The following is a 13,684-nucleotide window of genomic DNA, read 5'->3' as shown; positions in this document are numbered from 1 at the left end:
CATTTTCAATCCTGCAGGTTAACTGCAAGGTACTGCTACTGAAAACATCCATGCAAGTGCACAACAACATTTGTGATGGCAAATCAGACACAGCAGCAGCAGCAGCAGCAACATTAGCAGCAGCAACATTAACAGCAGCAGCAGCAGCAGCAGCAGCAGTCGCAGTGGTAGCAGCAGCAGCAGCAGCAGCAGCAGCAGCAGCAGCAGCATAGCAGTAGTAGGAGCAACAGCAGCAGCAGGAGGCTGACATCATTTGAGACTAAACCTGGATTACAATTTGTAGCACCACACGTAATTAGAACGGACCCTCATTAGCGCTAATTAATTTAGCAACTCTAATTAAAGCTCTTACAGACGGACGCTTTCATCACATCCAGGGCTGCAGAGGTGTTTGGGTTTTTGCTTCCTTCTTTGTGTAGTTACAGTTTGAAGTGTAATTGAATTTGACGTTGGAAGCAGCGGAAAAGGCTGAACTGGAAACATAATGAATGTGGAAAGGTCACAAATAGTGTCTGGTGTGTTGGAGCCTCCACAGGCAGGCAAAAAATGAGTCATGACTGGCTGAGCCGGATCCTCACAGAGAGTCATTTGGTTGGTTGATTCCTTTTGTTTGTGATTTGATCGTGATGCAGAAGAAGTGAATCACCTTCAGCTGCTTCCACAGTGTTTCCTTGGCACAGCCGTTGTATCCACCGCCTCGTGTCCTTGTGAAAAAAGAAAGAAATCCCCTCAATGGAAGCCTCTGCACGCCGCACCAATCGCTTTCTGCCGCTCTGTGTGTGTGTATGTGTGTGTGTGTGTGTGTGTGTGTGTGTGTGTGTGTGTGTGACGGACGGTCGTCTTCATCCTCTTAGACCAACCGAGCGCCTCAGTCACTGAAAGGCTCCCGCTGACAAGCGAGGAGAGGACAGATATCTGGTTGTGTATGTGTGTGTGTGTGTGTGTGGCGGGGGTGGGGGGTGCAACCAACCAACCGACCCACCCGCCGCCGCCGCCGCCGCCAACTCTTAATCCCGTGTGTAAGCCGAGCACGGCGGGCGCCCTGACCACCGGCGCCCCCCCGCAGTCCTCGCCCTGCGCCTGGAAGCGTCGGCTGGTTGCGAGCGTGAATCACCAGCGTGGGATTATGGTGAGTGAGTCATGTGGGCCGAGGGAAGCCCGCCGTGCTCCTCCTCCTCCAGAGGGGGCGTGTTAGCGCTGGCTGGAGGAGGCCAGAGACACGGCGAATAGATCGACTCACCTCACACATAGAACTGAGTCACTGAGTCACTGAGTCACCATGCTGCTATGGCTGTGATTTTTTGTTCAACTCTCGAGACTAAAATGAAGTTGTGCTCGACTTTGCAACATTGTCAGTGTGAAAGGAGGAACCAGGATGAAGGTCCTGGTTCCTCCTGGTTGAGGTGGTGGGAGCTGATGAGTGCCAGGAGTGGAGACTAGCAGGAGATGGTGATGTGGCTCAGGGTCACACAGACTCAACTGACCAATCCAAGAGCACCTTCAGTCCAGGCGCCACAAGAGACACGTGCAACCACACGACTCTGAAGGCTGTAGTTAGCTTGCCAGGCCAATAGTTGGCGATGGAGTGAGTGAGTGACTGAGTGAGTGAGTGAGGGTTAGGGTTAGGGTTAGGGTTACCTAAACCTAAACCTAACCCTAACCCTAAACCTTAGTCCCAAGCCTGGTGGCATTCACAGTCTAAAAAAGCTGTTTTGAATGTGACCATGAAATTTATCAGGTTATTAAAAAGCTTAACGAGTCTTCATGATAAAGTCATCATCATCCTCATCCTCATCCTCATCCTCATCATCATCATCATCATCATCATCCTCATCCTCCTCCTCATCATCATCATCAACAGTTGCTGCTCCGTCCTCCTGCTCTCAAACCAACAACGAAAACCAAAACACCAGTTTTTAAGCCCAAACCATGTGAAACTGTCCAGGATGGACTCCATGCATGTTTGTTCCCCTCACACACTCCCGCCCTGCTCCTCCTGCACCTCCTGCTCCTCCTGCTCCTCCTCCTCCACCTCCTCCACCTGCCTGGCCCAGCCAGCCGGTGCTGGAGGTGTGCATGTCGACGATCTGACAGAGACGTGAGGGAACAACAATGTCATCGTCTCCTGCTGCTCACATGGCGCTGCAGCCCAGCCAGAGGAAGAAGTGAGGGGCGACGGAGGGAGGAAGAGGGAGGGAGGGGGGGTGTCTGCACCTCCTCCCTCCCTCCTCCCCTCTCTCTCAATCTGCCGCCACATACTGCAGCTCCTCCCCCTCCCTGCCTCCCTCCCTCCTTCCTTCCTTCCTCCCCTCAGTCGTTGAGGCGCAGCAGCAGCAGCAGCAGCAGCAGCAGCAGCACGTGTAGCTGCTCCGCTGACGGCTGGCGAGGACTCGTCCAATCTGCTCCCGGACGCTCGGAGATATCTCACAATTACACACACGCACACACACAGACACACACAGACACGCACACGTATCACCATCCTTCTCTCTCTCCCTCATGGATCTGTTTTTTTAAACGGCGCTCCAAAAATCCCCGCCATTTGAGAAAGCTCATTTTTCCTGCGACACCCGAAGGCGGCAGCGGCATCAGCGGCAGCAGCAGCAGCATCAACGGCAGCAGCAGCAGCAGCAGCAGCAGCAGCAGCATCTCGATGGAATCGCCGCTGTGGATTTAGTGAGCAGCCGCCCTGGAATGAAGCAGGACATTTCTGAATTCTCCTCGCTGCACTTCTAGTGAGTACATGGCACTACCCCCCGTCCCCCCCCGTCCCCCATCTATCCCCCGCCTCCCCCACCTCCCCCACCTCCCTCTCTCCTGCGACCTGATTTACCTCTCAGGATGTATTGACAGGTGCAGACGGCTTACATTACGGAAGCAGCAGCAGCAGCAGCAGCAGCAGCAGCAGCAGCAGGATATTAAGGACGTGGAGATTGTGGAGGGAGGGGGGTGGGGGGAGGAGTGGGGGGGGAGGGGTTAACTGTGTGTGCCAGGACATCAGCGGTGCTGCTGCTGCTGCTGCCAGTAGGAGGGACGAGGCTCCGCCTCTTCTTCTTCTTCTTCTTCTTCTTCTTCTTCTTCTTCTTCTTCTTCTTCTGATCTCAGCAGTTTATTTTCAGCTTCCTGACAACCACGCTTGCTTCTCATCGGCCATCTGCGCTTTTTCTTTCTGCTCAGCCAAAATGGCGAAAACACGTCTGGAACCTGGAGAGATTGGGGGTGGGCAGGTGGAGATGTGCTTTTGTGTTTCCGTCCCGCCATTGGTTCCTTGGGTCCTTGAGAAGGTGTGAGGAGGCGTGTTCACCCGGACAGGTGTGACCAGGTGTGACCAGGTGCGATGGAGGCAGTGAGGAGGTTTGCTTGAGGAGACTCGCTGACTCTTTATCTTCTCATCCTGTGCAATCCACCATCTAGCAGGCTTCCTCCCTGTCTCCCTGCTCGCTGCTCTGTGGGCTGGAAGCTGAAGGTGGACGGACGGCGACCGTGTTGCTATTTTAATCGCCACCACCACCACCACCCCCCCCCACCCCCTGCCTTTATCTTCACAGCTGCCTTGTTATTAATTCTCGGTTCATCACTCGCTTCTTTGCTTCTGAACTGTTGGGGGGGGGTTCAGGGAAAAGGGAGCCGGAGCTGAAACACAAGACAAGATGAGAGAGAGGGAGAGAGGTGCTAAAAATACTGCTGAGGAAAGAAAGGAGATACGCAGAGGAAGGGTTTGTGATCATCAGAGGTGGACGGAGGAGAGGAAGAGAGACATCAAGAAAAATGTCTGTCAGGAGGGAGAACCCCCCCCCGCCCCGACTGGCCAGGCTTTTACTGCAGGTTCACTTTACACTGTGAACCCCACTGCATTTTTCTTGGAAGAGACGTCAATATTTATCAGGTTTGGCCTCCTGCCTGAAAGAAAAGCCTGCAGGACCCCCAGCAGAGGGAAGGAAAGAGCAGTGACACAAGCTGAGAAAGGACGGAGAGGACTGGAGCCACTGGGACCACTGACTGGGACCACTGACTGGGACCACTGGGACCACTGTCTGTGGCCACTGGAGCCACTGACTGGGCTCAGAGAAACTGTTTGTCTGGTTTTCACACATCTTTAGATTTTGCCCCTCCTCTCTCCACCCCCCCGCACCCAACCCCCCTCATGCAGTGACTGTTCTCACCTGCCAAACAGTGAATCAATCCTGTCAAACACTAATCCAGCTGCTGCAGTCACAGGGATGATCAGCCCTGGTGCTGCTGAGACCACCACACACACACACACACACACACACGCACACACGCACACACACACACACTGACTGAGGAGTGACTCACATCACAGGGAGTCAGTAGTCCATCCTCACACTGCACAGGCCATGTTGCTCACTTGTGTGTGTGTGTGGGGGGGGGGTAAATCAGATGAACCCTCCAGACTTGCAGCCTCTAAAAGTCTAATTATCTTCACTCTGCTACTGGTCAGGCGGTGAGGAGTGGCAGATATACGGAGGGCAGAGTAGCTCGGCCAGCATTGCTGTTTGGTGTTGACTGCTGACTCAGATGGTGATGAGACTGCTGAGTCCAACTGGACTTCAGCTGCTAATGAATGAAGGGGCGGCAAAAAGAGGGCCAAAGATGAAGGAGGAGATAAAAAGCTTGTGTTGAAAGCTGGCGGATGAATGGGCTTCACACACACACACACACACACACACACACACACACACACACACACACACACGCACGTCATTAACTTTGACCTTGTCCGTTGGTGCACAATCCAGTGGTCATTCTAAACAATTCTAAACCAAATACACAAAATAACTCAGTGTAAGGTGTCACCAGCCAATCAGGAGCCACTTGATGGATAAGTGGAAGAAACAAAACATGGCCGGCAACAACAACAGTACTGTAGCGTTGATGTGTGGATGACCAAGATTAAAATCCCAGGACTTAAGTGTTAGTGGAGGAGTGGATGCACATTCAGCTGGACACCTGCTCAACGTGGTGCGAGTGAGGTTTGAACTAGCGGTTGCATGGTCGGAGGTAATCCCCCTCCGCAAAATAAAAACAAAAATAAACTAACAACAACGTGTGTAAAACAAAAGGGACAAACTGAAAATGCAAGTTTTCTAAATACTATCTGACAGTGAAATGAGTTGGTGAAAAACTTTCCTGTTGGAGCCAGAGAATCAAAAAGAAAGTGTGACATTGACTGCAGACAAGAAAGGACAGCAGGTCCCTCCAGGATGACTGAATGAATGGAAGTATGAGAGAAAATGGAAGTCTGCACAATGTCACAGCCACATACACACTTTTTTTTTTTCGCCCTCAATGGATGTGCCTCAGTGCCACCATAGCAGGAAGTAATTTCCCAGTCTCCTCAGCCGGAGTCTAAGGCTTGCGGCTCAGTGGGGCTACTGACATCCCGGAGTGAGCAGGATCCTGGAGTGGCCAGGATCCTGGAGTGAGCAGGATCCCGGAGTGAGCAGGATCCCGGAGTGGCCAGGATCCCAGAGTGACCAGGATCCCGGAGTGACCAGGATCCCGGAGTGACCAGTATCCTGGAGTGACCAGGATCCCAGAGTGGGGTGACCAGGATCCCAAGTCGAGGAATTCTCCAGGCGCCCAAAGAGTTCCGTGGCTCCCTGTTTTACCTCCTCACTCCTGGAATAATTGGTGTCTGGTGATCGGACCGGCACTCAGACCGGCTCTCGGACCAGTGCTCGGACAGGCGCTGGAGGCTGCTGTGGGCCGGAGGTCCCAGCGAGTCTTTTCTCCATCATCCAGCCAAAAAACACCTCCTGATTGCCACTTCATCCTCTCGCGGAAAGTCGGCAGACGATAAGGGAAAATACATTTGGATTTAATTCCATTTTTACACACTTGTGAGTAGTGTGTGTGTAAGTTGTGAGAGGGCTGTGAGGTAAATGAATCCACTCTAATACCGCCAGGCATCGCCAGGCTTTGGAGAGATGATGGAAAGTATTTTTGCCTTCATAGATTTGACCTCCAGTTGTTCAGCTCTTAGTGTTGCTGCTATGAAGTTAAGAAAACACACAGATATCAGTCCGTTTCTCTGGTAAACCCAACTACTACACTCATCCATGCACTAATTTGATGTTGTTGTTTTTTTTAATTCTCTATTTCTAAGTGAGTATATTGGGCCCTCAATGTGACAGTGACAGTTAAATAAACACCTCTCGTCCTGTGGATGACTGTGTTTCACAATGGGCGCAGCGCAGTTGCATTAAAAGCACAAGTCCTTTGCTTTCACTGTTGTGTTTGATGTAAAGGCATCACGCGGCTGGAACAAAGGCTTGGCTGAGAGGCGCTCTGGTGCTCCCTTGCCACTGATTGGAGCCATTTGTTGACTGATGTGCATCCAGAAGGAAGAATGGGGAAAAAACATAACAGCCTGATTCCGAACAAGAGATTGGGCAACAGAAAGTTGAAGTAAACAGGCAAAGTGGAATGATTTTTCAGTAGTCAGCGCTTGAATTATGGATGTTTTTCTTTTGTAGAGACAACGATAATTGTAACAAACACATGCCAAGAAGTCAATGGACTAGTGTGAAGCTGGGAGTGTATGAATTGAGTGAATCCCTGTCTGTAGCTGCATTTCCATGACAGGTTTTCTCAAAATAAAAGTGATACTAACATTTCAACAGAGAGATACAATTGGGCCTAGCAGGTGTTTCCATTGAATGGTGTGAAGATCATAAGCCGTAATTCTGCTCAAATCTCGTCCCGCAAGATTTACGAGAACAATGTTTTTATGGCCATATTTAGGTTGAGCACAATTCTAGGGGCAATGGCAAGGCAGCTAGTGTGATCTGAACCTGCTGGTTTGTTAGAATCCTGTCTCACTTGGTCCTGAGACCAAGGCATCCTGGTGTCTGTCTATGTATTAGTTATTTTTGTGCGACAGTACAGACTGTTAGACCAATGTTGCAGTTGCAGGACAGGATTGACCCTTCGTTGACCTTTTCTGCCCTCTGGTTGCCTGCTGCGTTGCCCCACTTTTGATGCTGAGAGGCGCTGCCTCACAGGAAGTGCAGGTGGATCGATGCTCTTCAGACCGTCTCCTTGTTCTTGGTGATGAAACTGGGACATCAAGGATTAGCAGCCATTCTTCAAAAGTCCATTGATACAAAATGAAAATAAGGTTTGTCAGGTTGTTGTGTGTGTGTGTGAGTCAGAAAAGTGTGTGTGACGCTGGCGCGCTAATGACGCCAAGTTGACTGAAGATGTCATTAAGTTGCGTGGTGGTTGCTGACCAGGGGAACATGTTGGCTTTCTCCCCAGTGTTTGGTGTCGTCAACATTGCTTCTTTAACGGCCTGTTAGCTGGATTTTGGTGGATGGCCGTCATTTTTTTGGAACCTTATAAATGTCAGCCTTTTTTGTGGTACTTTCCGAGGCTGACTTAATGAGATATAACCGTCTAGAAACATTGGGCCAGATCAAGAATGGAGCGCAGCGCTAAATTGAGGCACATTTTGCGGCGACTTTGTGGCCGTAATCACCTTTGCGTCGGATCCAGAAAGTTTTTTAGCACTAATGATATGCAGGCAAAAACGCCCAGGAACGTGCAATGTTATAATATGTTATGTTATGTTAATAAATAAATAAATGAATAAATAAATTCTAATATGGATTTTATATTTGATAAGATCAGCTCAGAGACATCTTCAGTGATTATTGACGAAAAAACCTTTCTGACCCTTCACTGAAAATAGCCATTGATCGCTGACGCTCCCACATTGTGTGTGTGTGTGTGTGTGTGTGTGTGTGTGTGTGTGTGTGTGTGTGTGTGTGTGTGATATTTTTCTATATACACACCTCATTATCAGAGAGAGTCGCTCTGGCACCAGAAACACTTTGACAGACGGAAACTGCGCCACCTGGTTTTGACTGGCGGTGTTAACATATGTAGGTGCGGACGCGAGTGCAAACTCTGTGGATCTGCTGCTGTTTCCAGTGAGGCCTATTTGCATTGAAGGGAAGGGGGGGGGTTCATTTTGCGCTTAATGGCTGATTTAAATACATTCAAATGAGTGTGGCGCCCCCTGCCGCTACCTGCGTCTCGGGAAATGTTCTGCCACTTTTCATGTTAGCGCCCCCTCTGTGGACAGGATGCACTGTTTATGGTGCTGTTTACACAGATCTTCTGGTGCAAGAGCCGCGCAATGGCTTTGTGGATCTGACCCATATTTTTCCTCTAGATTTTTTTGTTTCAGTTTAAAAACAGGCATCAGATCTTCTTGTGTTTCAAACGGGTACAGTTGAAAATGATGACATTTTGATGAACGTGAATCAGTGTCGTGAGCGAATTTCAGTGCGCACCTCCAAAAGTGTGGGAAGCTTGAAGCTGCAAGTGCTGATGGAGTCTGGACAGGGAAGAAGAAGCTAAATCAGAGCCAAAGAGAGTGACTCAAGGAGGAGAGAGGGATGGTTGAGAAGAGGAGAAATAAATAGCCTGGCTCTGCTGACACTCCACCTAAAAACTACAGGCAGCCATAAGGGACAAACACGACTCCTGGGCTGAACTTCACTGGATTATATTTGATTACTGGCACACGCGCAGCCAGCCTCCTACAGGACCAGCGTAGGAGGTTGACCTGAGACCTCCCAGATGATCCACCAAAAGTCTTTGAATGAGGAGAATTCTTTTTTTTTTGCTCTTTCTCTCTAGACCTTTGAAGCAGACGGCTAGTATTGACAGAAGTCATGCCAGATATTTCTAGGACACCTTTATTTAGTTTCTTTCAAATCCCTTTTTTCACCTGATGCTGTCTATGAACATTTTAGGCAAACCTGTTTGTTTGTTTTCCTATCAGGCACTACTGGTATCTACGTATATGCAGATGATGCCATTTTCTGCAGCCCACACTCTTATCTATTTTAGTCAGTTCCAGGCTTTAATGTGTGGAAAGATAGATAGAGAGAGAGCGACAGAGAGAGAGAGAAGCCAAACTTGGGCCATCTGTATGCAGGATGCAGCGATTTGAATAAGGCAAATGTCAGTGAATTGGCACAGTAACAATGTTCACGCTGCCATCATTAAAATACTGAGTGCTTGGCTGCCTGACATCACTTTTTAATCTCCAAATTGGACCCTGCACCCTCCACCCATGCAAAAGAAAACACTCGGATGGATGTAAATTAAAAATAATAAAAATGCATATGGCTCAGGCTTCTCCCTCGGCCTAAGTGTGTGTGTGTGTGTGCGTGCGTCCAAATCCTGCCTTGTTCCCAGTGCCGATGACGGCTTGCTTGAAAACACGCTTTAAAAAAGAGGAGTTATAATTAGAGCATGAAAACAGTATTTATTTGTTTTTGATTAATTCCAGGGCTTCACAGATCTCACAGCTGGGGAGAGGTGCCACTTGAACGAACATCATCACTGGATGGCTTCCCAGCTCTGACTGTACTCTGCTCTCTCCGCTATGATCAGCAGAGAGTGAAAAAAAAACAACAAAAAAAACATCAACAGCAAAAAAAACAAAAAAAAAACAGGCAATTGCACCCTGCCAATAATTCTAATTATCACGGATGATTCACCCAGGGCGCTATTTTTGGAGCGTGGCAGCAGCAGGAGAGTTGGATGAGGGATGTGAGGTGTTGATGGGAGAAGTTTTGTCGCCTCGTCGTCGTTGCTCAGTTACCTGCCGGAAACATGGTGGCGGCTTGCAGGAGAATCAGAGTCTGAGAAATTAACATGCTAATTGGAATTGGGCTCTCTGGTTCTGCGAGGTGAGTCTGGCTCTTTATGAATAGACACGCTGAGGCCTGATGTGGAAATAATGTGACCCCAGCAGGGTCCGTGAAGGTTGTCTGGATGCTCAGAGGAGCAGCTGGTGCAGTCAGCGGAGGAATCCAGCCAGACAGACGCTCACCTCAATCCCACAGAGGCAGAAATCCAAACTACCACTGTGCTTTAGATTCCTACCATGACTTGAAGAACCTCATTGGAACATTTACTCCCTTAACGTGAACGTCTGCAACTAGCAAAGCTACTTCCTTTAGACGTGTCAAATGCAACAGCACAGCGACGACATTGATTCTTGATTGATTGTCAGTCTGGCTGAAGTCACTTCAAATCACTTCAAAGTCACCAAAAGAACAAGAAAAAAAACATTTTTCTGAAACTTTTGACCCTCAATTCAAAGAAACACCAGAAGAGGGGATAATGTTTTACACTTGAGGTTTCACTCAATTAGACACATCTGAGTGTGTTGAACTGATGTTTGTCCAAGTCAACGTCAAAAAAACAGTAACGGCAGCGAAGACAACTGACCGACACGTCTGACTGACCACACTTCCGTTGACGACAACACAAAAACAGTACTCACATTTTTTCATGAATCATATTTTGATGAGCCTAAACCAGGGTGGGGCCACAGCGGGTTCTACAGTATGCTAGAGGGGGGTAGCGGAGCAGCAGCAGATGGATGGAGTGTTTTGGTGAGCCACCTGATCGGAGGAAACAAGCTATCATGGAATATTATGGAGAAAACATGTTGCTGTAATGTCAATGGAAAATGAAGCAAAGTTGCAACCAAATCAGTGTCTTTGAAGGCACCACCAGGGTGTTTAGTTCTTAGAACCACCCAGAACCATCCAGAACCAACTTGGACCGCCAGGGTGTTTAGCTCTTCATTGAAATGACTGTGGAAACACTGGAAACATGGAAGAGATGCAGCTCTTTGATGACTGACTGACTGTTAATATCATTGCTTCAAGTATCGGCAGGCCAGATTAAAAAGCTTTATGGGCCGCATATGGCCCAGGGGCCGTAGTTTGGCCACACCTGGCCTAAACTGTTGAATCTAAACTGAAACTGAAACTGATTTGTTTTTCAGCTGGTCCGAACTCAACAGGACCAATTAACCGTGAGGAGAGACAGGTGGTGAAACATGAGGGCTTCAGTTGCAATCAAGGTGAAAATGATTTTTGACTAAATGGAGAAGTTAAAAAAAGAAAAGATCCCCTGATGATGTATGATCAGCACAGGCTTCAATCTTCTCTGCAGCCCCTCTGCCATCATTAGGATTCTGCTCTCTCTTGTGCTGAGCCCCCATTTCACTTGGACCACGTCAGACTCTCTTAGCAAAACCAAATCCGCATCGGGGAGCCGTGCACATAAATGCTAATGAGCGCATCCTGCAAAGTGAAATATTTTATGAGTTGAGGAAAAGGGGATGTGGGGGCTTTTGTGCTTTTCATGAATCTTTCCTGAAGCGGCGCAGTGGACAACACTGACTGGGCAAAACATATTCAAATGTAATCTTCAATAGATAAATAGTGGCGGAGGGCGGGAGGGAGGGAGGGAACAGATTGAGGACACAGCTTGTGTCTGCATGATGTGATTTGCACCAGAGCTAATTTGATAAAAGCGACACTCGTCACTGTGGTTGCTCCCTGAAAGCCTTCAGAGTCCTCCAGTTGTTGTGCAGGTGGAAGTGAAGGCGGACATCCAATTTTCATGAAGCTTGAGTTCCGAGCGGGGGAGGGGAGGGGCTTGACACAGTGGGACGACAGGAAGCTGCGGAGCCAGAGAGCCTCCAGTGCTGCAGAGTCCCAGGGGGCGCTGACGAGTCACTGTGGTCGCTGTGTCCGAAACCAAGACCAAGACCAACACCAACACAGCACATTATGTTGTGCTGTTGTCATTGTTGTTGTTGTGCAAACGCTGCACGAGTCCCATCATGTCCCTGCGTTTGCGCTGCGACTCCACCCAGAGGTGGCGCTGGTGCACAACGGTGGCGCTGGGCACGACTGCCAGCAGCTGTCATGTCGTTATCTCCTGGCCATTCCATGAACAATGTTGCTGACACTGGGAGGCCAGCGAGCTGTCAGGGGATTATGATGGAAGAGGTTGGAGGAGGAGGAGGAGGAGCAGGAGGAGCAGGAGGAGCAGGAGCGGCTCTCCTTCACTGTAATGTCCTTAAGTGAAGCAGCTCAGGTCAGATTTCCAAACTAGAGGCAAATTGGACTGAAGCCCCTCAGAGTGAAGGCTGAGGAAGAGTGGAGCCGCTGATGGAGCGTCACTCTTTGAAGAGGTTCAGGGTGGGGGGTGGGGGTGTCAAGGTGAGCTGCTGCGCGTTCCTGGGAATTAAATTAAATCTTCTGAGATTTTCTTCTTTTTTTTTCCAGACACACTGGCGACAGACAGGAATTTTAAATGTCGGAATTTTTCCAGAGCAACTCATCATTTTTCCAATGACTTTGTTCATCCACAAAGAAGAGGATGTCTGTCCCTCCCTCCAGCCATCCATCCATCCCTCCAGCCATCCATCCATCCCCACCTCCATCCATCCATCCCTCCCCGCTCCATCCATCCATCCCTCCCTCCATCCATCCCTCACTCCCTCCCTCCCTCCATCCATCCATCCCCCCTCCATCCATCCCTCCATCCATCCCACCCTCCATCCATCCCTTCCTCCATCCCTCCCTCATCCGTCCCTCCATCCATCCCTCCCTCCCTCCCTCCATCCATCCATCTATCTATCCATCCATCCCTCCCCCTCCCTCCATCCATCCATCCATCCATCATCCATCCCTCCCTCCCTCCATCCATCCATCTATCCATCCATCCATCCATCCCTCCATCCCTCCATCCCTCCCTCCATCCATCCTGACGTGTCCTCAGTCTTGTCGGCCATCCTTGCAGCCTCTTGAGTGATATAGTAAAAAAACACTTGCAGCATGGGACACCCTTGTAGGTTTAATATGCTGAAGGCCAATCAAGGTCAATCAGAGCATCATGTCTCCAGCAGCTGCTGCCGAGGGTCATGCTGTCAATGGTAGTGGCGGACCGACATGAATTTATTGGAGGGCCAATGCTGAGCAGTTGAATTTGACGAGGTTAAAAGTGGCCTGCAGGGTTCCGCCGCTGCCGCCGCCACATCGGTATTCAGCGGCGCCACCTAGCAGGCTCTCCAGACCAAGGCTGACATTTAATTTGCAACCAAAATGAGGTGAACTCTGTGTGAAACGGGTCATTTTGCTGCTGTAATCGAAGTGGCCTCTCTTTGCTCTTAATTTGACTCGCACTGTAGTTGGACTGCTGTGTGTGTGTGTGTGTGTGTGTGTGTGTGTGTGTGTGTGTGTGTGTGTGTGTGTGTGTGTGCAGGGGGAGAAAATGTCCAAGAAAGATTAAGTAGAGGCTTTTGTGATTTCAATGCTATCATAAACTATATGCGTAACATATTGTGTTTTTTTTCCTGCCTCTTTTCTCCCCCTGGTGGCTTTTTAAAGTGTCTCGCAGCAATGCAGCGGAAATTAAAGAAAAATCAATGTGTGCGTGCTTTTGGAGGACGCCTCGCTTTGCTAATTTACACTTAATTTCCAGATGAAAGTGAACGCCGTGCCTGGACATAATTTGTGGGGAAAAGCGATTATAAGAGGAGCCGACGTGGAAAACCATTATAAAAGTGAGAGGGGAAAAAACGTTTTGCTATTTTGTCCTTAGTAATTCACAACTGGCTTTTTTTTTTTATGTGTAAAGCAGCCGTGTTTACATGCTGAGAGCAGGAAATGAAAATTTGGCTGATGTGTATTGAAGATTTGATGAGAAGAGACAATATTGAGCAGGAAGAGCCCAAACCAATTAGTTGCTCTGGTTTAAAAAGACTCTGGAGATCCAGGAAGCATCGTCCTCCACATCACGCTCACAGACAGCACAGACACCACAGACAGCA

The 13,684-nt window shown here is 49.1% G+C and overlaps 1 protein-coding gene across 1 annotated transcript in view; it reads left to right on the top strand.

Moving 5' to 3' along the window:
* Positions 1-2,359: 2,359 nt before the first annotated feature.
* Positions 2,360-13,684, top strand: part of lingo1a (leucine rich repeat and Ig domain containing 1a) — a 90,183-nt gene continuing 78,858 nt past the window's right edge. The window contains exon 1 of the mRNA XM_076049264.1: positions 2,360-2,735. The gene's annotated coding sequence lies outside the window, so the exon portion shown is untranslated. The remainder of the gene's footprint in view (positions 2,736-13,684) is intronic.

This window comes from Nelusetta ayraudi, unplaced genomic scaffold (assembly GCF_046127955.1).
Source record: "Nelusetta ayraudi isolate G7.1 ecotype Tasmania unplaced genomic scaffold, CSIRO-AGI_Nayr_v1 ptg000111l, whole genome shotgun sequence".
Lineage (NCBI taxonomy): Eukaryota > Metazoa > Chordata > Actinopteri > Tetraodontiformes > Monacanthidae > Nelusetta > Nelusetta ayraudi.
This window is presented reverse-complemented; position numbering and strand designations above follow the sequence as displayed.